The sequence below is a fragment of the Oxyura jamaicensis genome, chromosome 7, assembly GCF_011077185.1.
Source record: "Oxyura jamaicensis isolate SHBP4307 breed ruddy duck chromosome 7, BPBGC_Ojam_1.0, whole genome shotgun sequence".
In the NCBI taxonomy this organism is placed as follows: Eukaryota; Metazoa; Chordata; class Aves; order Anseriformes; family Anatidae; genus Oxyura; species Oxyura jamaicensis.
The window spans coordinates 21280120-21306493 of record NC_048899.1 but is presented as its reverse complement, the minus strand read 5'-3'; positions in this window follow the sequence as shown (position 1 = coordinate 21306493).

The window sequence follows — 26374 nt, the reverse complement described above, 5'->3', positions numbered from 1 at the left end:
TGGCAGCTATGTAAGGGTCTTTTGCCCTCCATCTGCCAGAAACTTTCCCAGCTTTCCAAAAGTTAAGTCGCTTAATTCACTTTGGGAAAATAATAATAATAAAAATTGAACTAGCTCAAATACTTGAATTGCTAGGATTTAATTCAAAAATACAAAAGTCCAATAACAATAATGCCATGCACCATGTAATATAACACCTAGCAGGTCTTATATATAGGTGTCAGATGAGATAAAGAAAACAAAAATCTTACATTCATATTTCCTAAAGAGAACCTTTATCTTTGAGGCTTAGAGTACAACCTCAATTTTTGTACCAAACTTTTCTAGCTATCCCTCCCCAAAATAGTGTAAAGGTCATGCCAATGCTATTGAATTTTGGACAGAGAATCTAATCACAAAGTACCAACAAAAAAATAAAGTCAGACAGAGGACAGCACCATTGGATTACTACCAACATATAATGAATATAACCCTAAGAGATATTGGTATGTGTTGTAAAGCCAAATGTTAGAGGTTTCCATATCAAAGTTTCCTCCCTGCCAAAGATGAATCTTTGAAATGTATTGGTTTTAACCAAGCTACTTCTGAAATCCATTGTATTTTGGGGGTTTTCATGATTCTCTTCTCCAAAGACTCCTAAGGCCCTTCCCTGTCCTCCTTTCTAGCCTTTTTTTCCCCCTAAGGTAAAATATTGCATTTGACATGAAATTAAGTGGCAGGCCAACTGGAAAAAAAAAAAATGGCAATCCTAAGCAAATTTGATTGTTTTTACAAACTTCTGTTGATGATTATTATTTCCTCTTGTATATAGCCACTCCATGTGGCAGCATTGTTAACCTGCTTTTCTGTTTGGCCACCTTGGTTCCCCAAGGCATTTTTTTCGCTTCCCCTGAGATGCACACAGACAGTCGCTACAGAGACTGCAAGGCCAGCACTGCAGCCCATGGCAGACCCTGGGGTACATCCAGCTTTAGGCTAGCCAGCACCACTGCACCTATGGTCTCAATGCACACCAGGGAATGCTTTGGGCATTATTACAATATATCCGAAATGAAACAATTCAAACAATTATTATCCAAACACATTGTTAATGTTGCACTTGGTCAGCTTCTGACAGTATTATGCAGGGTCTGATTTTAATGTGGGATGGATTTGAAAAACAGAGCACTTGATGTGTTCACACAGAGCATTTTGCCAACAGGAGCCACAATTATGAAATGTATTTTCCTTTCAGAGCAAAAGCCAAGTTAACAAGAACTCAGCCGTCCTTTATGGCCTCACTTTAAAATAGGCTACTTTATCCCAGAAGACTGCTGCTTGAAAACCATCTATAATACATACTTTTTATAATCCTTTTAAAAGAAAAATGACCATAAATGACCTTTATGCCCATATTACGATACATAGACATTCAAATACAAATTAGAGCTTTGTTTCTGACTTCAGTAAAGCTGTTGTTCGTTACAGGTGAAATTTACTGCTGCTAAATAGCACGTCTCAGGACCACCCACAAAATAAAGTGTTTAGAGATCATTAAGCCTGAGCTTTACAATTCATATGCTCCAACTTAATATTGGAAGTTTAGGTTTTTACAATTGGACTCATTTAGTTATTATTATAGTAAGTGATTAAATGTTTGCTCTTAATGAATGACAAACTTGCAGGTCTCACACAGAGCAATATTGAAGCACGAGTGACCGCATTTTTTTTTAACTAACAGCTAAAAAGAAAAAAGAAAAAAGATCTGAAGAGGAAAATGCACTCCCTAAACATTTCAAAGCACAGAAAAATGTCTTTGTCTATTATCTCATTGATTTTTTGAGCAGCGAAAGCTGTTATGAGGCCACTGAAGAGCCTTCTTCAATCTTCTAGCATTTTGCCCACGTTTGCAAAATGTTTTCACTTCCTAAGCCAATTTGGTTAAAAACTCACTTTGTTAGCAAGTAATTCATAGAAATATTTTTTTAAAAGAAGTGTTTACAAATATTCTGTCCTGACAGCATACATGAAGTAATAATTAAGCACACACCACAGGGTTAAAGTTATAACACTTCTGTTTTGTTGTCTGTTTTAAAATAATATTTAAAAAAAAAAAAAAAAAAAAAGTATTTGGAACAGTTTTAAGGGATCTTTCATAGAGATGTTTGATTTCAAATGGAACCAGCATTCAGAACTAGTTTTTCAAATACCTTTGAGCTCTTAACTCCCTACCCTTGGAAAGATAGCTCCTGCTCAATGATTCTTCACACACTCAACTTCATATTACCAACCAGAGCCTGCTCAAGTAAGGTCTTTAAAAAAAAGAGATACTCATTAGAAGCTGGACTAAGATCTCAGATTCATTTTACACAGACCACAGCATGGATCTACTTAATGGTTGCTTTAGTTCTCTACAGAAAGATTCAAAAGGTTTTCATACCTCATTATCATTTATCTAAGCACTCCATTACCATTGAATTTACCTTCACCATACCAAGTAGGGCTCAGAATTAAGAAGGTTTAGTTACAAAAATGCCAAGAGCAGAAAGCTAACACATGCTATGCATATTATAATGAATGACCTACTTTAAAACATGCCTACATGTTAGTTCCTACACCCTTTTGCCAGTTATTTTCCACAGAAATTTTTGAGTCCTTAATTAAGCAACGAAGAAGCCAAGGGCATGGGCTCGTTTGCAAAGAAGTTGCAGTTGGCTGGCTGGCACGTGTTTCTGTAGAACGGAGGGAGCAAAGGAGAGCAGTGTGCAATGGATTGAGACAAATGGAAGGGAGCTTATCTCAGGACAGTGGCCCATACTGCTGTATTGTGCTAAAGTTCTCTAACACTTGCATATGCATAAGTGACACCGTCTATTAATATGTGTAAAAAAAAAATCCACTTGTGCTTGAATTTCATATCTGAAACAAAAATTACTTGTCTTAGCAGTTTACAGAACTTTGGGTGGGTTTTGCTGTCCACTTGAAGATACCTTCCAATAAACTGCGTGTTGGGTTCCTTTCTGAGATTGTATTAATATCAGATTTTTAAATTAGCATCTTCTAATGGCTAAATTTTAAAACAACGTAACAAAAAAGTGGACTACAGCTTTTGTGAGATTTTTTTTCAGACTGATGGGATGATGGGCATTATGAAATTGTGCAGCTGGGTTGCTACTGCCAGGAGGAACTTCCGAAAGCAGTGACAGTTTCAAACTTTACTTTCAAATTTGTTTCACAGTTTAGCTTTGGCAGGAAGTGTTTTTCTCCATATGAACTCTCAGACGGCTGTGCTGAGCAAACTAGGTGCTTTTTCCTTTCAAGTTAAACCCTTTAGATTACTTTAACACTGTTCTTTGTGGTTTAATTTATCATATGTTCTGGCACCATTTATCACTAAATGCAGAATGATGAAGAAATGGCTCTATTAAAATGGAATAACTACTGAATTAAAAAGCTGTTAAATGAGTTGGAGTGCAGACTCCTGTTAACAATATGTGGGAAGGGTGTTTGGCTGAAATAAATTACTTTCACAGTAATAATTTGAGAAGTGCACCTTTGGAGAAACATGTTCAAAAATTCACATCTTGATTTCCTGACTAAAATCACATTTACCACTAATAATATTTTTAAATTAGCTTCACAGCCAAGGTGAGGAAAAATTTAGTCATGAATACTTTGCTTCAAAACCAAAATATTCTTTATTTAAAATTTTGAATGGCAGTTTAAAAATATACATGCAAAATACAATAGAAGATTCCAATTAAGATATATTTCACATGCTCACCCTTAACTTTCTGAAAATGCTTTTACAATCTTTCAATGTAGGCTGCCATATCAACTTGTAAATAATATATAGCCCTGTAATTCAGAGTAGTCTGCATAGTAACTCTCTGAAAATAGTACATAGCCAACTACCTAATGAGTCCAGATATACTTTCATTTTATTGATTGCAACAGAAAATGTAGGTAAGAGAAAGTAGAAAGTCCATATTAAGTGACATAAATGGTTTCAGATGTAAAAGTCCTTTTTTCTATTTTAAAAGAAATCCAGCTGAACATGACAACCTATAGCATTTGTTATTAATAATGTATTTGTAACAGCCTGATTCCAAACAATTATTCAGCATAGCAATTCACTTTATTCTTGCACTTAATCCTTTAATATAATCAACACATTTCTTGTGGTTAACAACAGCATTTATTCAACCCTTATTAGGAAATTATTTAGCTCAATAAAAGGAAGTGTCTATTCATCACTAAGGACCCTTCTGCACTGATTGATTTCACTGGAAGCAAAAATAATTTCTCAGAACTCACGTGTATCATTTTGCCCCTTTGAAATGACCTCCTAAGGGATACCTTAGAGTCACATAGTGGCATCTTTATGGTTTTAATAGAAGATTTTATTTTTACGACTTGTTACACAAAAGATGAAAAAGCTGCATTCTGGCTCAGTTTGTTTTCAGGCTGTTCTGTGCTACCAAGTACAGAAATGGTTATCCCACAGATCTCTGTCCACACGCTGTATTGACAAAGATCACACGCGTGGTGACAAAGCAGAGGCACATCCTAAATATGCACTCACAGGCATTTTTAAAGGAATCTAGCCATCCTGCACAAATTGGTATCAAACAAAAAACCATAATGACCAAAATGTCCACATTATTCAGTACAAGATTGTATACACTAAAATAACAGACTATGATATCTGAATGTTACTCTTACACAACAGACTGCAGTTCAGCAACTGCAAGAGCCACTTGATCCTCCTACAGAAAATCCAAGGAGAGGGCCTTTTCACTGCTCCTCCAAAAATGAAAATGATGATTAAGTGTACCTCAAACCATTGTGTACTTTATGCATCTGAATAACATGGGCCACATATAACATAAAGACTCCTATTTGGTTTTAGGTCTGGTCTGGTCAGATAAAAAAACAAAAACAAAAAATTAAAAAAAAAAAAAAAAAAAAAAAAAACAACTATTTTTACCTCTATAGGCTGTGTGACTGCCAAAGCTGTTTTGAAATCCAGGGCAGAACTATACACACGGGCCTTCACACTCCCCTTCCATGCTCATCTGCATATATGCCATCCTGCTGCTTTTGGCATGTACAAGAACAGGAGTAAGAATAGTAGCACAGTGACCCACTTTCTTGCATCCTTCTTTAGCTTCGATATAATACATTGACAATTTTTCTACACCGGCTGAAGATCCCTCCATACGTCCACACGCTCCGCTCACATCACACTCTCCTTCATGCACTCTCCTTCGTGCTGTTGCACCATGCTCATGCGACCACAGCAGCAGTGTCTGCCACCACCATGCCCTTCCTTTACTAGCTAACTCCTTCAGATCTACCTGCTTACGTTGGAATTAATACAGAAGAAAAGATCATAACTCCAACAGTGCTTTGAAGATAAATTAAGATTTTCTTCAGAAAATAGTAATGCTGATGAATTAAGAAGTGAATGTTGCCTTCAGCTGGAAATTGTACTTAAGAATGGAGGATGCATACCATATAGCATTTTCCAGCATGTAACTATGGATAAATTGGAGTATGAATTTAATCTCAAGTGGTTTTCTTTCAGCCAACAACCTGTAGATAACTTAATTTCCTTTGTATCTAGAAAGCAGTTGTAGCATAATATAATATATTATAAAATCTATCTGTTAAAAGGACTTCTCAGGTGGTTTACCACATTTTTAACTCAGCATGTAAACAATTTTTTACTTTCCCAGGGTCTTGCCAAATATTGCATGAATATTTTGTGCTTGTTTTCTCCCTTCATGCCCCCTTTCTCTCTAAGCTTTGACAGGTATATTCCAGTGTAAAAAGAAATAAAGTGAATCTCAGTCTTTCACAGTCAAAGTAATGTGAATTTGAACAAATGTATCTTTACTGCTGTTCACTGTATAGTGTAAAGCATGACCACTCACCAAAATGCATTGGAAATGAAAAGGGTGTATGTCTTGGAATGGTATTGTAAACAATGTGAGTAGCAAGTCTGTCTATCCCACCAGTAACTTCAGAGATTGTGGACTGATTATCACCAAATTTAATTTAAAGATAAATTTCAGAGGAATTTAATGTCCTATTTGTATGATGGAAACAGGTGGCCATGTAGAGAGGAAACATCCCCTCAGAGCACAGATACCAAAGCTGCCAAGGTGCTTGCAAGCTCCAAAGCTCCCAGAGAGTGTTGTCACCCATTGCAATGCAGTTCCAGCTCATGGCCAGCCCTGAAATACAACTGGGTCTCACAACTTCCTGTGCTCATGCAACTACACAGTAACTTCTGATAGCTTCCATTTAAGAAACAACAACAAAAACTACAATAAAATACAGTGTTCTCTTCTGTTTGACTCTGGAGATTCCTGCAGATTCAAACTGGATTTAGGGAATAATTATAAAAATTCAAACAGCTGTCATTCAGGAGCACTGAAACCAGAACAAATTCTAAGCCCCTTTTAACACAACTCCTTGGGATTTTTTGTTTGGTTGGTTGGATATTTTTTTTACAGTCTCTCTACCAGGCCTATAACCTTCTGAAGCAGGAGTATACAGAGAAAGCTACTGAAGTGGATTAGCAGTGAGAGGGGGGAACGTCCAGCTTCACAGCTGGTCATTGTTCTAGGTAAAATTCTTGGAAGAGTACATTTACAATTTTAAAAATATTTTAACAACTTTTGATTTCTTTAAACTTTCTCTCATTATATCTTATTTCCTTTAAAATATGTACAAAAAAAAATTACCTTTAGATATTCATTTTGATTTCCTTTTCTTTTTTCAGTGTTTATTGTTGTTTGGTCGTTTTTTTTAAATTTAGGCTTGGATTTTAATATTTAGGAAAAAAAAAATCTAAAGAAAAAATGCCTTATTGACAAAGAATCCAAAAGACTAAGAGCTTTTCATAAATATGGCTTTCTAATAGTTAATATCCATCCATTTAATATCTCTAATTATTTTTCCTCTGCAGCTTTGATGGGTAGTTATAGCCTGGAATAAAAACACTGTGGTAAGGACAACTGCACAGCAAGGTTAAGTGCCTTCTTGTCTTCAGTACCAATAATTACCTTTAAACAAAAAAAAAACTGTTTTCAGGTTTGACAGTTAATTTACTAATGAGTATGTGGACCCAATTTATAATAAAGTAATATTGACCAGAAATAATCCTGCATTGGTACTCATCTGAATTATTTTATTGTTCAAGTCTCCTATTAAATAAATTGGAAAGGATTAATTTTGCAAGATGGGATTGTCAGAGGCTGCTGCATAAACTAGATGCATGTCAGCACTAAATTTAATTATTGATCACAATACAATAGTGCTGAGTATTCCAATCCCCAAACAGCTTCCAGTAACTATCAGCAGATTCCAAATATAGAAACTGAAGGAAAAAAAAAAAAAATCTGATTGCAGATGACTACATTTTAAAATAAATAAATAATTCATTAGCTTCCAATAAAAAATTAATTTTAAACTACAATTCGGATCACTCACTAGAACATATAACAACTAATCAGAAAATAAATGTGCCCCCCTTCAAGTGACAAACTCTAATGAAGTAGTGTAACGTTATTCTGATCGGGGAATCCTATGATTCCTCAGTTCTGGAAGAGAAATTATATCTGGAAATGGAGGTCGGTTGGAGCACAGCGCTCATTACAACCCTTCTTGTTGGAAAACAAATGGAAATATTGCAGAACATACAACAGAACACTGTACTTACAGAAACGTATCAAAGGAAAGAGACGAGGACGCATCTTTGAAGTGAAACCCATTTTCCAGCTCTAATTATTTTCTCTAACTGAAGAAAGCAGCTTAACAGGACAATCAAAATGTTTTCTGGAAGTAGTCAATAGTGGATAGTTTTCCTTTTCATTTGAGAAGAAGCACAGGAGAAATGCCTAGCTATAAGAGGTTTTGTTTCCAGTCCTTAAAATCTCTCAGCACAAGAAAAAGAGGTGCAGACTAAGGAAACACTATTGGGTTATTTTGAGAAGAGTTCCAATGCCAGAGTAATAAGCATAAAAGCTGTGATCTTAGCTGTCTTAGATATAGGAAAAAAGAAGTCTAACAGCTGGAGAGAAGGCAACAGTTTACACTTTTTTTTTTTTTTTCTGAAACTCAACGTCAAGTAATATAATATTGGAATGGTTGTTGAAAGCAATTTTACCCATTTTATTCTACAGAGTTACTGTCTAAATTCGTAGATTTTATTCATTTTCATATAAACAATGTTAATGAAGCCATTGTTTTTGTACTGAATTTTTAATGTGCATCCTGAAAACATTTCAGCTTTCTCTGACCTTTAAATTTTTTCAAAATGCAGCTCTGCTTAGTTTACAGTTAAATTAACTTTCCAAACCAGCATCAAATACAACTTTGTACAGACAGTGCGAGGCCACTTTAACGTTATCATCATAAACATAAAAGAAAAAAATCCCGGCTAATTTTAAGTCCATTCCAAAAACAAAAAGTCATTTTAAAATGATAAGTTTTCATTTAAAACAGATATAAGGTTTTAACTTTGACTCACTGAAACACAGATCAATGTTAACTCATAAAACTGGGCTTCATCCAACACCTACTGAAGTCAATAAAATTGCCCCCTTGACTTAACCATGTGCTGGATCACGTCCTTTGTGACAACTATAACACACTTGCCAAATGTTACATCCCCAGACCAGGAATGTTTTAAATTGAGCATTAAAAGTTTTCATTAAACTTTTCCTATAATGCAAAAACCCAAACTCTGCCTGTCACTAAGACCCACTCCCGGAGCATCTCCCAGGAGCACTGAGCTCCTCTGATGGGTCTACGAGAGCGCTTGGCATGCTCGCTGCTTTTAGCAAGGTCTGTGCCTGACTTTGGCAGCCATTAAAGTACCTTTCAGCACAGCCTGCTCTAACATATCCATGCTAGCTTAGGTGTATTCTGCTAACTTGAAGAAATCAATTCCTTCTAAAACAACCTCAAGTTATTATTAACTTCCCTAATATACGCCCTATGGCCAATTTGAAGCTTAAAAGCAACATGGTATAGGTCTTTACACACAAAGCCACTTTAATATGGGGAAAGACATGGGTTCCCAACCATTCCTCATGACACTAAAGCCTGGATACAAGGCAGATAAAATCTTTTCAGTTTGGGGATACTCATAGCAGAAGAGATTCCAGTCCATTCAGTTCCCTTCTCCAGCTGCCACAAGTCATAGACATGCTGGCATTTGTCAGCATTTAAACAAAACCCCAACACATCAAAATAGAGTTACAGAGGATGAAGGCTAGACAGTTAAGAGAATCTTTTATGTAAGCCTATGCTTTCAGGAAAAATATTTTAACATTTTAGCATTTTCAAAACACTGCAGAACAACTTTCAGAGAAGCATTTTTCACCTCAACTCAGTTCACTTAGTGCACATGTAGAGGAAATCCCTTTATATCCCAAGAGGTTTGCAACGCACAAAATAATTATTCACTGACAAGACTGTAAATTAAACCTCACAGATGAAGAGGGGGGTACCAAAGGCAGATGTTTTCAGCAGGAACTGTATGGCAAAAACAGCCCACAATCAATATTATTCTTTCATATTACTATTTCAATAATGCCTAGAGGCTGACAAATGTTAGGGAATTACCATGACAGCTCGGTGTTTATAATTCCCTGAGTCTATCAGATGATACTCTGGCCTGGAAAATCTCCAGGGTAGTTGAGCTACCCACCTCCTTATTCCTCTACCTGTCTTCTTCTGAATAAGCAGAGGCCTCTAACACAGTAAAAATATCTGTGGCACTCCGCAGGAGTCACATCATGGGTGAAAACCATCTTTTTATTTCTCACCATCGTGGTAGCTCCTGTGAGATTCGAGCCAGTAGAGGGAGGAGCTTCGATTCACAACACTTACGCTGCAGCATCAGGAAGGCTGTTGAACTTCTGACAGTGAGACAAATGTTTTTGTTGTTATAGATAAAAATTGGACTACTTTTGCTCTTCACAAGCCTGGTTGCCAAATCTAGGAAATGATGGTGGTGTGGGCTGAGGAGTTACAGTGATGACTTTAATCCTCTGCATTAGTGTTGTAGGAAAAAAGGTCAGAATTACAGCTCAAGTAATAAATGCTTAGCAATTATTTGACAGTAACCTGCTAATGAAGACCTGCCATCTCAGATTTAACATTTACTGAGGTTTTGAGCAGAGCCACTGACTTAAAGGCATATGGAGAGGACTGGACCACTAAATACAGACGCAGCCAGAGCATAAGGCAGAGAAGAGGGAGCCCTGCAGTGCGTCCTGCAGCCCAGGATGGAATCCCCACCCTGCCTAAGGCAGTGCCGTTGAGAAAGGCATACTTGCTGCCTATCATGAATTGCTAATATGGAAGGTTATCAACCCTTTCTTCCCCTCATAAACATAGATTTGAATCCATAGCTAATACATACCATAAATCAAATTACACATGAAGGTATAATCATGAGGGCTATTCAACAACTTGTAGCAGAATATCGTTAATACTGATGACTAAAAAGAAAAAAAAAAAAAAAAAAAAAAAGTATATTGAGAAGGTTCTTTACACAAATGTCAAAATGATGGGCAAAAATATTTATATTGCTTTAATTTGTAAATGCCAAACCTAAATTTGCAAACTGGCTAATTTGTAAAAAACGTAAAATAGAAGCAGTCATATAGATCAGATAAAAACAAGAGGGCAATTAATGTAATAAAATACATACCTGTTCAGATTTATAGTTGAACATTATAAGAATTTAGTTTTAACTTATTTCAATTGTTATTTTCACCTCTGAAACAGGCAGACTGCTTCTTCCCTACAAGCTGTCCGGAAATGCATACTGCTAATGTGTTGGGAAAATAATAGTCATTGGTCGTAAATATCCTGTAAATATTTTAGTCTGAAATATTTAGTCTGAAAAGTGAGAACTTCAGATATTTTCACATTAAATTAAATGCTCAAAATTTCAGATCTGAAAGCCACTGTTGACTTTTATCATCATTCTCCCTCAAAACAAAGCACCTTTAGGGAAAAAAAAAAAAAAAAAGAAAAAAAAAAGAACGAAGATGGTAACTTCTGCTTTTACCATAATCAAGGACACCAAAAAAAAAGGCTTTGCAGGGGCTCCAAGACTGGTAAAATTGGCCTTACCAAGTTTTTTATTCCCTATGCCTCTTTATTTTTCTCTTCAAATATGAACAAACTAAAAAATCCTACATGGAGGAAAATGATGAAATCCACCCAGAGAGAGTCATGGAGAGCAGCTTAGAGTTAAATAATGGAACAGCTTTGTGGTTACCATTCACACAGCTCTCCGAGTCGGGGCTATCAGGCAATGAAGTAGAATAATGAAGCTACTCCTTCAGATAAGAGATCGGCTTTATAAATATGATCTTTTGTACAGCAGCTGTAGGAGAACTGTACACTTGAAAATAAGCTTGTCATATCTCTGAGAGTAGGTGAAGTGGTTCAGGTTTGTGTATGCTTATGAGTTTCTGGGAACATTAGTAATTTTATAGAAATAAAAGCAGAACAAAGAAATTCTTTAGGAGAAAAAGCTTTCCAGTGTATACAAGCCGGTGGCTGAATACATACATATGTGGTCAGCAGCTAGTTATATGCATATGACTTACAGACCAGGACTCACAACCTTCATTTCCAAAAGCACAAGGCATCTTTTTGCTTACATGGTAGAAACATTCCTTCTATAACAACAGCATAGGGGTATATCCTCTTTCCAAGCTAGGCTAATAGGGCAGTACCTAATGAAATACATAAATAGATCTGACATCCTGTCCACCTGGGACCACTGGGCAGTAGAAAACACACAAAATATCACATTATATGCTCAAACACTTGGTGTATATGCAGCATGCAGACATTCACCAACATTCAACCATACCAGAATTATATTTGCACCTGTAGTGAGCAATATGTTTTAATTTCCAATTGTGCCACATAAATAAATTCCTAAGAGTGAGAACCAGTTCTTGACATTTTTTGATGTGGATTAATACCTAACTCTTTAAAGTCTTACCACACAAAAGCTACTGCACGACTGTTGTATTTTTTTCCTTTTTTCAGGGGCAAGGAATATTTGTTTTCTCTTCTAGGTGGCTATCTTTTCTAGTTCAAAAAAATGATTCTCCATTCTTCTGGTTTCTGGTGGATGTTTTTTGCTTTTCTCATCAGACTACTCCAGTTTTTTAATTCCTATTAACCATATAAACATAAATAATTGAAACAAAATATTTCTTCTATCATTTCTGTTCACTGCCAGTGAACTAAGCTCATCACAGTGATTCTAAGTTCACCGATTTAATGTTCAATTTCAGGATAAGAGATTGCTTCGTCTGCCACCAACTCTGAAATTGGTAATGGTGCTGCAGGTGGCAAAAGCCATGCGAATAGCAAAGCCACAAGCAGAGGTGGTACTGCTGCCTTTTTTGTTATTTCTGTGCTTCACCACACTCTCCAATATTTTCATCATGTACTTCATAACATTTTAAATAAATTGATACAAAGCTACGAAACGTCAGAAGTTCCTACAGTTACTGAATAATTATGAGATCAACACACCATCCAGCAATTCTGAGAAAACATTCAAACGACCTTGCAGAACGCAACTCCACAAGCAGATAGCAAGTGTGCCAGGGAAAAACAAAAATTTCACGTGCCAAATCTGCATCTGTCCCCTGTGCATGCTTCTTCCCTCTGGCTCTGAGTACCAGGGGAAGCAGAAGGGAGGAAGGGAGGAACAAAATTACATACCCTACAGCCCCTATCTTTTAATACCTTCCTTTCCCCTGGAAAGTTTCGTTGTATTGGATTCATCCCTACTGCCACCCTTCTTTTCTCCTCCTCACCGTCTCTTTTCACAGCAATAGGTGGGAAAGAGGCAAGGAAAAAAAATGTGCACATACAAGGACAGCTCCAAGGAGTGAAATTGCTCTGTAGAGGCTAGAGGGAAACAGGAGAAGGTAGAGCTGGCAAGTGAAGAAGGTTAGGCTAAGCCAAAGGGATTTAGAGAAAAGATGAACAAAAGAAAGCTAAAAGCAAAAGGGATATCTCAAAGCATCCTCTTACTCACATTCATGTCAGAGGACAATGAACAGGAATTGAAAAAGGAGACCAAACCAGGAAAACTTTGAAAAAAAATATAAAGAAGAAGGAAAGAAAATCTACTCTCATTCCAGGGTAGATACAGTAATAATAATAATAAATAAATAAAACCACGAAGAAACACCACCTGAACAACCAGGAAGATGACAGAAAGAACAGTAAGAAGAAAAAAAAAAGAGTATACAAAATAATCTGGGAGTGGGAAAAATAAATAAATAAATAAATAAGGATATTATTAAGTAACTGAGCAACCAGGAATATAAAGCTGAGTAAAAATAAATAAATAAATAAATAGGTAGGTAGGTAGGCAGGTAGATAAAAACAAAAACTGTTAAGCGGTGCAAATACCATTTTCCTAACTTTATCTCCTCAATATTATTTTCCATCTTGAAAGCCAGAAAAGTAGACAGGAAGGAGTGGAGGGACTAAGGCAGCTGGGAAGAGATGAGCAGCCAGAAGACCACCCGCAATCGTTGCAAAGATTTTTCCTGTTAAGGGCCCATCAGGTCACTACACGGACAAGGGCTGAGGGGCACAGATGGATTGGACTGTGAATGTGGCAATAAAGACTTTTCAGTTTTGAAAAGTAGCTACATCATGAATGTTTGTGGTCTAGTTGTTCCTTAGGCATCACTGTCACATGCATCAAATTATCACATTTTTGTTGACAGAAATACCTTTCAGAAACAACTGGAAAACAAAATTTGCTTTTGCATTAAGCAGCTTTTTCTAACTCTGAAATTTGACACATGAATTTGTTTTAAAGGTTAACCATATTTTAATTAATACTTGGTATTAAACCTGAGAGGAAAGGGGAAGCAACAGCCTGTCTCTGCATTTATCGGTAGAAATGGTGGTGTAAAACCAGAAAGCAACTTGTACCCAAAATAGAACATGTTATAATAGGAAGAAGTTGGTAGAAAGCTGTTTCCTTACCCTGAGAGAACTTTCAAGTTTTTTCCTTGACAAAATATTTTTCTTTCCCCCCCCCGATGAGAATGTGAAATTAAAACTTTTTCACAAAACTGTCTGATTCAATGAAATGCAGTTTCCTGACAAATTTTATACACGATGATTTGATCCAGAATATTCTTTCCTGATTGCTACTTTGCCTCATGTGAAAACATCCACGAGCCCATGCTTATTTATTACTGAGTAGATGGGGTGCTCTGAGGAGTGTCAGGGACTTCAGCACACGAGAGCTCATCCTGCTAACAAGTCCGTTTGCCCGTCTGTGTGTTTGCAGATCATCCACTGCACTTAGGAGTCTGCAAAACACCCATATTCCTTATATCCCATTAAAATATGCTTCTGCTCCCAAAGGCTGCAATGATGCAATCCTGACATTAACTTAAACTATGTCTACCTTACACACAGAAGGAGTTCAGTATATTTCAACTCTGCATGACACAGTTTTAACAAATTCATAATCCATCATTCATTTTGTGCTGTAGAGAGTCTGTATTCTCTAGCCTGTCTTTTATATTCTATTCCCCCATCCTTATTGCATTCCGTTCGTTCAAGTTTATCTTTTTATATTTACTATATGTGAGAAATATTCAAACAAGGGAAAAATAAAGACACTTTAAGCAATGATTTCTATTCTTTACATAATGTTCTGAAAGGTTCCACATGACAATGCTGGCAGATGTTGATGCATGCAATGCTTTAGCTAAGCCAATGATTGACAGGTACACCATTATTTCTGCAATCTGGACTGACTGCTACACAGAGTAAATGCTAATCCTTATCCATTCAGTTGTTTCTTCACATTATTCATTTTTTTCCCTCCAGTGTAGGAATGACTTGTTTGTTGCACTCCTAATGCTATGCTTTTGTGCCAATGGACACCAGACTGCAATGAACACACCTGGACAACTATTCTCTGATGAGACTGCAGAAATGATAGCCATTGTAGCAAATGCCCTCTAGTAAAAGCCATGATATGTGACTCATGGGGAGCCAAAGAATAATTCTCCTAGCTTCAATTAATTGAGCTATACCTAGAGATTTTGTGTGCTTATGTAGGTATCTCATTTTATCAAGGCTGCTTTGCATGCAGAAAAGATGCCTCACAATATAAACCTATACTCCTGCCTGTTTTAAATTAGGTCCTCCACGATATGTGTGCTCAGGAGATGGAAGACTTTTTCTGGGTTTAATTGGATGTTAGCTTCCAAGCGTTCCAAGGAGTGAATTGTGGGGAGCTTTGATGCCATGGCACATAATGTTAGATTAGCAGTAAGAAGATAGCAGATTCTGAGTAAGCTATCTAAGAAATGCATTTGCAGTGGGAAAATTACCTTGGGACAACCAAAAGCAAATCTGGAAGGGGTTTTGATTTGAGAATATTTTTCATCTTAAGTTCTGCCCTGAACAAGTTGGTTTCATGTTGCACACAGAGAGAAAGCTAAGTTTAACAATTTGTATAAGACTAACCAATTTATAGCAGAAAAACATGGTAAAAGCTGTGACAAGAAAATCTTATACTAAATGTTTCCAGGACTTTTGTACAGAAGTCAGAAATACACATATAACCATGATCTGCTATCAAACAGACAAAGGAAGTGGTGTGTAGGTTATGATCCCACTCCATCCTTTGTATCTAAATTCTGACACTCCTCTGGAAAGGGTGAGCTGAGCCAACAAGGGCAGTTTGCACCTCCCACTGTTTTGCTTTGGAGTTTGGGTTTCTTGTGTCTTGTTTTACAGGTAGGGAAGAAGATAACTTCAGCAGACTAGAAACAGAACTATGAAAACAACATCACAAAAACATAAAATTTCTTGTACTATTATGGTCCAACAATCATAGCTGCACCTTTAAGGAAAACCTGTCCTTTTGAGCCTACTATGTAGCCCTAAATAAGTATTTTATGTTTTCTCTGTACTTTACAACAATCACATGTCCTACATATTTCTGGTAAAAAGGTTGGTGAGGTATTCTCTGACACTTCCTTGAGAATTCTGATCCTTGATGCAAGAACATACTCTTTGCACTCCGATAAAGCAATGTTTGATGCTTAGGGTAGTATACCAGTTAATCTGTTACCAAAAGAAATAAACTGTAGCACTTCTTTTGATTTGTTTTGAAGGAACTCTTCAAAATAATTTATCTAGAACATTTGGCTATACCTGGAAATATATAATGTAAGCTGAACAACTTTGTAGGGGGTATACTTAGGACATATGATTACATTTTCTCCCAGAGAATGGATTTGGGAAGTTGTGAATTCAGCATGTAGATAAAATTTTGAGATTAAGTCAGCTAAAAAGTTTGCAGCACAGTGCACAACCATCATGTAAACCCACATAAACAGATTGTCTTCCAAAGGAGCTGATCTAGGCAGCAATCCAGAACATAACTGTAGTGCTGTGAACCTGATGAAGTGGCCCTAAAGAGAGAGACTCTCTGACCAATAGTTAAATCGGTAACATTCCTTTGAGAAACTTTGATTCAGTGGGGGCAAGGAGAGCAGCCACCTGGCAGATGGCAAGCTGAGATGACCGCAAAGCAGCTTCTAATAATGCTGAATGACAGCAGACTTTTTTTTTTTTTTTTTAATTTAAAAGATAATGGATCTTTATAATCAAAACCTGCATTGTACATACCTTCCAGGTACCATGGGGCTTGCTAGTTGGCATTATTAGAGTAGGTATCAACAACACGACAGCTGGATCAGAAGCAGAGACAACATTCATAACAGCCCAAACTGTGTTGGTTTGCCCCTGAAGCCCCTGCAATTGTTACAGTTCCTGTTTCTTCTGTCTTTAAAAATAATTGTGACAGTAAGAGAGCCACCAGTGTGTTTTCCCTCCTTCCACTCTAAAAGAGCCCTGAAGTGATTGCCAAACACGGGTATAATTCAGTAGATATGTTCTCTAGAACAAATTTTCTAGCAAAGATCTCTGAAACAGACATTAAAGCAACCCTGCATGATTGATGTCAGTCTGGAGTTGCCAGGGAATAAAGAAATCCATGAATTATGCTCAACTTGGTGGCACCATGGCCCAAGCAAAGGGGTGCCTGCATATTTCTGAAATCCATCACTGAGATCTAACCATCCATATCTCTATAGCTCTGACATAAATGAAGGTTCATCTGAAAGCTTTCAGACTTCTGTTTGTTTGTTTTGTTGCAATGGAGAGATTCATCTGCTCTGGAATGATGTCTCCTGGGCTTCTGAGTCAGAACATGCTAAATATTTCAGAGACCACATCTCTGCTGGAGGAGGAACAGAGACAGGTATCTCTTTACCATGTTTCTGGATTTCTCAGGTTCAATGCCATGAAATGGACTCCCCTGGAAACCAGAGATAACTGCAAACCATGTCACCTTCTTTCACAAGGGAAAGGCCCATTTCTTCACCTCTGTTTTTAACTTAAAGTATTGCAACTTGCAGATGTATGATAGATGTATGATGAGTATTTGATACTGCTGATCGTAGTAGCTTCCTAACTAATTGCTGTGATTTAGCTAACTGCAGGAGAGTTGTGTCCCAGTTCTTACTGTTCTTGCTGTCTTTATTGGACAGAGATCTGTACTTTATTTTTTTTTTTTTTGCACTGCCAGTAAAACAAGGAACCAGAGGTAATATGTTTAAACCTTTTCAGTAGCATTAGATGTGCTGCCCAATTGTCAGGCAAATGAGAGTGGCTGAGGTCTGCCATAGACTTTCACCATAATGTGGTGATGCATGCCAGGGGTTTTGCAGAACATGAGAAGCTTCAGAGCTTCCCTTCTATGGGGAACATTATCTCAATGCACAGAGCCCTTGCAGTTGAAGAGGAAGGCATTCACTGCTGAAGGTGGTGATGGTGTCACCAGTTAAACCAGTTAAACTATTGACACCAGCTTAACCCTTTGGCCTCTCAGCACTGCTGCAGTGACTCTCAACCAGTCACTGACACAACCCCATTGCACATTCCATGACACCCATCCCTGAATTTTGAGTCCAGGGAAGGAAATCAGATTTAAAATGAAGTTTAAAGTATGATGTGGAAAAAAATAGAGTCTCCAGCACCAGCCTTATGGTGCATACCAGCAGACCTTTGAATTCCTCACAGCTCTTAACCTCTTGGTACCCTGCTCTGAACTTCTGCAAAACTGGGATGCTGACCTGCTTCGTGGGTGGGTGATTATAACACTGAATTAATATTTGTAAATTACTGTGATACATTTGAATGAAAAATGTAGAACTGCAAAGAATGATGATTATGATGAACCTTCAATTCTTTTTTAAGTTGGTCCATCTGTCATTTTAAACCATCTTGAAGTAGGCTATTATTCAAAAAACTTAAAATTTGTTGTGCAGTGTGCAGTACTAGTTACCAAGAGAGACCACTGCTTTATCTTAGCAAGCAGCTAAAGAAAAAAAAAAAAAAAAAAAAAAAAGTTCACTTATACTTTACAATCCTTTTCTATTTATATGGCTTTTATACCATGGTAAATGGTGCAGCTGTTCTGTAAGATACCCCTGTATTGTTATATAGAAGAACTTCAGATTTAACCTGACCTACTCAGAATGGATATCCACACTACAGTATGTTATGAGACCTTTGTGATACTTCTTTGATAATTTTTTGCAGACCTCCATTAGAAACATGGAAAAGCTACTTCAAGAGTGCACACTTACAGCTTACTGTTTACCTATACACTCATAAGATCAAAACCCCTGGTCTTACTGTTTTTGTTAACAAGGAGCACTAAAAGTCTTCCCACATACTGAGTTTTGGTTTCCATTTTACAATCTGAGATGACAGACGGCACAAAAATGATGAGAAAACTGTGGGGAGGCTTCCAGAAGATTGATTCTCTCATCAGCTGATTCTTTTCTAGTTAGTCTTTTATTGACTACAAAGGTATAGCCAATGCAGAAAAGGAAAACCAGACTGCCCTGTTTAATCCTGAGGGCATTGGCAAAAGGTGATCACTTTTTGAGAAAACAGAGGCCTACAAGGAAATCAGCACACTGTATGAGCCGTTAAGCTGATTTAAACACACAGGGGATGCCTGGGGTTGAGCTCAAGATCTCTGAGGTGTGAGATGAGAATGAAACCATTGCACAGACTAATATTACTGAGCTTTAGTAGCAGGTGGTATAGTTGATCAGTCAGGAACCTGTCATTTGGAGAATAGGCCAATATATCTGAGAGACATGAAAAATCCTTCGGTTTTCCCCCTTCTTCCTCACCAAGCATAAAAATGTTGTGATTGTGAACTTTAGCAATTATCAGCCAAAACTTTGCACAGTTTATGCTGTTATAAGTCATAGGGCAAAACCAAAATATAGTTACAGAGCACACATCAGCGGACTGTAAAAAAATATTGTAAATGATACCATAAGCATTTGTACCTGTTATTGCAATAACACTGTCCGCAGTTCTCACACAACAGATTCCAACAGGAACCATGATCAGATGGCAGAAAAAAAATCACATAGGATTATACGATGTCCCCAAGTACAGCGATTCACTTTATAGTAAAATCTGTACTTTATAATGTGGAACCTGTACCCCAGCTCCTATATTGTGTTCATGCTTGGAAACTTCTCACAGCAACCTTAGGATACTTACCATGGTTTTGGGTCTGTGATTCTCCAGCAAACAAGAGCCACGATTGCATGGATGAAAGTTAACCCTGACATGTTTCTGGCTCTGCAGACTTTGCCTATAATGGAAATTCTCACCACATTTTCTGCATATATTCCTCTATTCTAAATTCAATTTTCCTGCCCCTTATTCCTCATTTTAGTGCAACTCTCCTCCAAATTTCCAAACACCTACTACTGCTAATTGGTAAGCCAGATAAAAGTTTCAACCTTAAGCAAGGCAGACAGCAGTATCTTTTATGTTCCATAGGACCAAATTTTGTGTATCTTCTCGTTCAAACACATCTGTAGATGTACTTCTGGTAAGTGAGCAACCATGGATTACTTAGCTTTAAAAGTTCAGAGTACAAATGAATTTTGTGTGCAAGTATAGAATATTTAACAACATACACATAACACTAAGTTCATTTGGGCACTAGTGGTGATAGCTCACAGTAACATCATTAATATATCTTAACGATGACTGGCTGATGTCAATGAGCAAAATGCAACTTTTTTGAAAGTCATAATGCATAGTCCAGAGTCTATAGATATTAGGATAACTTGTGCATAATCTGTGACTAATTAATCTTAACATTCAAAAGTGTAACATCATAAATCAAGTAGGTAAAATAGCATAAAATTCAAGGTTAAATATTTAAAATGCCTTTGCCTTTTTGTTTCCCTGAGAACACATAATTCAAACTCTCAGATAAAACAAATTTGGGCACTCTACAGATATCTTGTACATCAGGTACAAATGTATAATAATTTCAGGCTCATTTTTAACTCAGTGAGTTGTGGCTGAGAAACTGCATGCAAGGCAGATTATCCTGTAAGAGAAAGCTGCCCTATAGACTGCATTCAACAGAGTACATCAATGACTGTATCTTTCAAAACTGCCACAAATTTTGAAGAAGGTAATGTAGCTTTCCTGAATGATACTGCAGAATGTTATAATAATAATAATTCTACATAATAGAGGTCACCATACAGCAGCTACCTGCAGTCCTAAGTGTCTTTCCGGTTACTGTCACAAACCAACTGAATTGGCTGTATGACAACTTCTCAGATAAGCTTCTTCTCCAGGAAATTTCATATATGGTCAGATTTCTGTCACTACAATTGAATGTCTTTTGCCTAATTTCACAATCAGACATGAAGGCAGAGTCACTTGCCATAACTTCAGTTAGCTTATTAGATTCACTCCTGCCCCTTCAACTGAAATGCACAATCTATTTTGAACCAAATTTCTACTGCAGGCATGATGTATATTAGCTTAAGGTCTTCATACAGGAAGAACCACATCTTCAGAACCACATCTTCAGTCTCTCATAAGTGTTATGCATGCCACCAGCTGAGAGGAATAAGTATATCTTAAAATTTAGTATTAGCAAAAAATAAACAGCATTAACTATAATTCTACTACACCTTTGACTTGAAAGGAAATACCTTTACTCTTATGAAAGTAGAATAAAGATCACAAACCAACTGAGCAAGAAGTACCGGAAAAAACACTCGTGCTCCAAAGCTACTGCTTTTTCATGTCCTGAAGTTGAGTCTTTTCAGATGGTGCTTTTGGTAGCTCTGATTTCTAAGAAGATGTTAGGAAGGAGCCCTAACTAAAAAAATTTGCACGTGTTGCATTAGTGAATCATATTACTAATAAGCACTGCATATAAACCAGAAGACAGAACACATCGCTCAAATTGTCATTACGAAATTGCTGTAACTGGGATTTATATGAAACTACTTCTGCAATATACTGTTTCCCAAAAAGAATAAGTAAGAATAAGTAGTGTGCATATTTTTCAGACAACAACTGAATATTTCTCTTTTCATATATTTAAATCAACCAGTAAACCTACTCCAGAAATTTGAATTGACAAAGGGAAGGATCAGATGATCCTTGTTTTTTTTTTTTTGTTTGTTTGTTTGTTTGTTTGTTTTTTTTTTTCCCCCTCAGGATAATTTTGAAGCAAAAAGCTGAGTGCCTATGTGGCACTTGGTGCCAATATAGCTTTTTAGACATGGATAGAGAACATTTTCTCAGAACAATACTAGAAACACAGACTATTCAAAATATAAAGCATATAAAACTTTATTGCTTTCTAGCTATCACCTTCCTTTGAAGATGCATTTGTTTCTATACCATCAAAAACAGGCAAGTATAAGTAAGTACGTCTACCCAAAGCATACTGGTGATCCTAGATCTTTGTGATATCTTCATACCAGCATGAAATATTTTGGTTTTGCATGGAAAATTGTGAGCGGACAAGCAATGCATGTATTGGATAGATGACTAAAATTTACATTTCACAAGAAGGAAGTTGTCTGTCCTTCAGTATCAGACCAGGAGAAATCTACCCTTTTCCTTTAAGGTTTTCCTTAACCACCAAACATTTTCTTCTTACTCCTACCCCAGAAAGATTAGTGTACAGTAATGTTGTGTTTGCAATTTCTGTCGTTAGAAATAATACATAACATGAGCATATAAATATCTGATGGCAAACTTGTAACTGTACAAACTCAGGTTATTAAAGTGAAGTTGTAGGGTTGCTTCCGTTTCCACTGCAGCATTTTGGGCTTCCCACTCAACCCATCCCCTGACGCATAATGCCCTTTCTTAAAAGATTAAGAAAAACCCTTCCTGATCATTGCTCAGGTCTCCGAACAGAGGTGTAAGAACAAAATTCTCCACCCCCTACCTTGATCTCAGTGTATGTTTTATCCTACCCCTTCATGACAATGACACCAACATTAAAAGAGAACAAAAAAGGAGCAGTAGCAGCAAGCACGTTGAAGAACTTAACAATGATATAAAGATTGTTAAAAGACACAAAACAGACCACCTTTTTTCCCCAGGAAATATGACTATTATTTCAGCAGGCTCAAGATGTTAACTTCATTTTACAGCATTAAAGGTGGTGACAAAATACACACCTTCAGCAATAACAATACACATACACACAAGGTATATAAGGCACTTATATCTTTGTAAGGCAAGATTTACTCCTATAGCATCAAATACTATTAGCTTTGTTCCTCCAACCAACAAACTCTTGTGAAAACAGGTGAATGCCACATTCTTTTCTTGTCTTTGTAAAAGAACAATATGCCAATTGGAAGGCCCAGAATGATCTGTATTTTATAATTATTATTAATCCTTCAAGATCTCCCAAGCGCTGCCTGGTCACTGGTGACCCCTCCTTGCCACAGCGCGAGTTGCTGCGGCTGTGAAGCGCGCAGGAGCAACCCGCCAATGACATTATGGAACAATGAGAAGGTCAGAGCCACATTGCATATTGCTGTCCTTCCTCGAGCCCTGCGCACAGCATCAAGAGTGGGAATATTAACCCTTTACTCATGCTCCCTAATGATATTTCTTATTACTCAAGTAAAATAGAGCAGGATGTCCCGCTAAGCCAGAGCAAGCAGAGTAGGATAAAATTCTCAGGAAAAGGAGGTTATAATTAAGGGTATCGCTTGCCCCCTCATTCCGTCTTTTGTGTCAAAAAAAAAAAAAAAAAAAAAAAAAAAGTTGCTAGCGAGGAGGACATGGAAGTGTCTTTTGTTATCCAAAGAAACGAACTATAGTTTTCATCCCACTAGGGGTTTCCACAATAAATGGAGCTTTTCTTTCTTTCAGCCTTATTTTAACAGTTCTCAGACTGACAAGCTGTTATAAGCATCAAGTTATCTTCTATTGGAACCACACCAAGGAAAAGAGTCCTATCTTTATCCCTCAAGACAAAAAGAATTAATTTTAAGGTAAAAAGAAAAAAGACTCTAGTAAGGAAAACATCAAATACTGATTTTTAATACAGACATAGCAAGAGCTTATAAAAATGCAGCGCTTAATATATTTTTATACTCACATATATGCATATAGATACACATAAATTGTATATCATATATGCCTGTGTTTGTGTATATTTCAGAGGTTCAAATAAAATGTTTGCTGTGTTTTTCTATTTAAAATCCAGGCATCTAATATTAGTTTCTTAAGTTAATGAGTCTGCACATTATCTTACTGCCCATATTGTATATATTTTGCAACCTTCCAGCTGTGCATCAGAGCTGCCTCATGATGTTCATGTTTGCTTATAGGTGAAAAATAAAATAAGTATTTCTTAAGAATCGTGACATTTACAAAATAATGGGAAAAAAAAAAAAGTCCCTTATTTTCCAGTATATTTTCTACTTATTCTATTTTCATTTTGCCTTTTTTTTAAAAAAACAGGAAAATGACCAGAATTATCTATGCTCTCTCGTTGCAAAAAATAATAATAATAAAAAAAATCTTAGACTCACAGATTCACAAGCCTGATGCAAAGATTTCTGCCCCCATGATATAAACAAGACTGACTGAGGCTGGGCAGCTGCTGGCCGAGGAGGTGATGCCGTCCGAGAGTACTCTCTGGCTGAATGGAAAAGCCAACCTGGGACAGTGGAAGCCAGAGAAGGAGGAAAGAGACATAAAACAGCCCCCAGACAAATGTCTTTTGTCACTTCTCCTTAAGCTGGGCTCTTTCATACTTTCTCCATCTGCCACAATCAACACAATATACATATATATATATATATATGTATATACACACGCACATATTCAGTTACAACAGTATCAGGAAGAAAGCACAAAAGCAGTTATTTGCATAGCTTTAAAATGACACCACCCGTGCTACTGTTAACAGGATTTATACATTCAGAGGCTTCCCCACCCAGCTAAATGGAAACTTTTGGTTCATTTCATATTTGAGCCAACAGGAGCTCTCCTTTTCCATCCAGATTTCTATTGGAAAGGGAGAATTCAATAATCACTTCCACTTCTCAAAATTTGACTTGCCTGCAGAGTAATACATTTCATTTTTGATAGGAAAATAAAATATCACAAGCGTTCCATTATTATAAATTGTCATGGCACAGGATGAGAAAGTGGTTTTTATGTACAGCCTACACTTTTTAGTAAGAGTTTTATATGTGAGTTGTTTATTCAACTTTGGGTAAGTTAAACAGATATTTGAAAGAAATCACCAAAGCAGTTGCAGAGGATATTTATTACTACTGTGATCAAATGCTTTGGGACAAAAGAGCAATAAATTTATGATCCATCTTTCAATAAATTGAGCTAGTTAGTAATTACAATAAATAAACAAAATCACTCCCATATGACAGTTACTCATCTGGAAGAAAGCTACTTCTGCTTCAGCTGCAGAAAAGACTATGTTAGGTGTTCTGCTTTAGTTGCATTGGGAAAAAAGATTCATTAGAGACAAAGACAAGAGGATAATTAGGTAAAGAAAAAATGCACTTGCCCTTTGTGCCCTAACTTTGTTTCTTACTTACACATCCACCATTGATTTCCAGTAAAGAGAAAATGGAGGACTCTGGCCTTTTTTTACATATTTTATTTTCATTGCTTTGACCATACTAACTAGGGATCAGAAGACTCACCACTGACTAGTGTTTGTATTAGGCCATAAGAGCAGCATTTAGATTCTCATAGCTTTAGCTGTCATATGCGGAATGAGAAAGAGATAATGGGATACACTTGCTTTTGCATTGTCCCCCTTGGTGCCTGCAATTTCATGAGTAAGCTGATTGTCCTTTAAGTATTACAATTCTTAGAGAAAAGCAGAAAATATATATTAATTGTGCTGGAGTCTATTGGATAAGCTTTTCTGAATGAGCATCCACACTCCCTGCTGAGGGATGCAATCTAGACAGATTAGAGAGAGGCAGTAATCAGCATCAGTTGGCTCCTTTCCAGAGCTAGGTGACATGGCCAAAACACAATAAAACAAAACTAGCAAGTTAACCTCACCACTATTTTAGCAACTTTAGAGAGTCCTCAGCAGAGGTGCACTGACACTAAGTGGAGGTTATTGAATTTTAATTTCTTTCTTTAATCAAATGTATCTAAATTCATCATCCCGGAATAGCAAAACATATCAATAGCCAACTAGAAGATCATGCACAAAAGACAAAAGATCACACTCCTCAGAGCCTGAGAGGCTTTATGCATACTCGTGCCACATTCTTCAATCTTCAAAGGAGGTCATTCATATAAATTCAGTAAAGACAGTAATGTGTGAATCTGATGCTACCCTGACCTCTCTTCCACCTTCGAAAGCAACTCTAAAAGCTTAAACAGTAAAATTCAAGCAAAAAGGCACCTCCACTGCTGCCAAACAGATAGATAGCCTATGCTTGAACTCAATTTACAAAACAGAGACATCACTGTATGTTAGCCACTTTAATAGATTCAAGTTTATTTTCAGAATATACATCTACCTTCAGCAAACTGCAAAGCAAAAACAGAATAAAAATGCTGACAGAGACAGCAACCAATAAGTAAAACCGGCTACTGAAAGAACAAAATTAACAAAACAGAAAAAAATTTGAATAGCAAACTAATTACGTTTTCTTCAAAATTTGCCACAGTGTGAACAAATGTAATGCTTGTAAATCTACTAATCCAGAAGTCGAAAAATATATTGGACCTGTTCATGCAGAATATATTGCAGAAACCTGTCAGGAGCTCTGATATAGTCACCCTCGGGTCTAATCCCATTATATTGGATGAAACACTATAGACATTCATACAAGACTAACCCTACCCAGAAACATAGAGCAAAACCAATAGTACTGTTGGTGTCTGGCCTTAAGCATTG